The following is a 799-nucleotide window of genomic DNA, read 5'->3' on the forward strand; positions in this document are numbered from 1 at the left end:
TTTTAGGTTGAGTAGGTGTCAGTGATGCATGATATTTTTGATTTTAGTCCTTCAAGGTTATAAGGTTTTTATAAGTATTGTAAAGTGAATGAGGACTGATTTTAATATAGTTTTTTAAATTCTTCTTTAGAAGTGAAATATCAAATGTCCCCTTTAACTATTTTTTCACCAGAGATGTAATGTTTTTTCTTTAACATTTGCCAGCTCTGTGCTGTGATGAGTCACATGCTCTGCATTGGGTTATGTCAGCTTTTGTAACTGTGGGCGGAGACAAGGGCCAACGTGAAGATCCATTTTCCTACTAAGCAGCAAACTACATATTTTTATGAACAGTTAGCAAAACTGTTTTGGCGCCGTCTGGAATACATCTCTTTCCAACATTTAATCAAGTGTTTATTGATGCAAAGGTAAGAAGTAATGACAAGAAGGACACTATTAATATTTTTTTAAATTAAAGGTGTGATGAAAGGAATGAGAAAGCTTTTTGACCATAAGTTATCAATACCTCTGAAAGAATAAGGTGTGTGAATAATATTCCTGAGATTGATAATCTAATCATGTGTTATTTTTTGGTACTGCAAATGTTGGAAGGCTTCAGAAAGTGAAGACATAGAGGCTGAGACAATCTCCACAGTCAAACTAGATTTCCCGGGAACATCGCAAGACTCAGAGACCACCCACACCCCAGGGTTTGAGTCTGGTGGGGAACAGGTCTGAGTGGGAAGCATGAACAGCACCTAGCAGCACAGCAGCACTCGAATGACAGGTTATCCAGTCACATATTGGCTCACAAAGTAGT

The 799-nt window shown here is 37.5% G+C and overlaps 1 pseudogene; it reads left to right on the top strand.

Moving 5' to 3' along the window:
* LOC119586579 overlaps nucleotides 1-329 on the top strand; it is a 3582-nt pseudogene extending 3253 nt beyond the window's left edge.
* The last annotated feature ends 470 nt before the right edge of the window (nucleotides 330-799 follow it).

The sequence above is a fragment of the Penaeus monodon genome, chromosome 21 (assembly GCF_015228065.2).
Source record: "Penaeus monodon isolate SGIC_2016 chromosome 21, NSTDA_Pmon_1, whole genome shotgun sequence".
Classification (NCBI taxonomy): Eukaryota; Metazoa; Arthropoda; class Malacostraca; order Decapoda; family Penaeidae; genus Penaeus; species Penaeus monodon.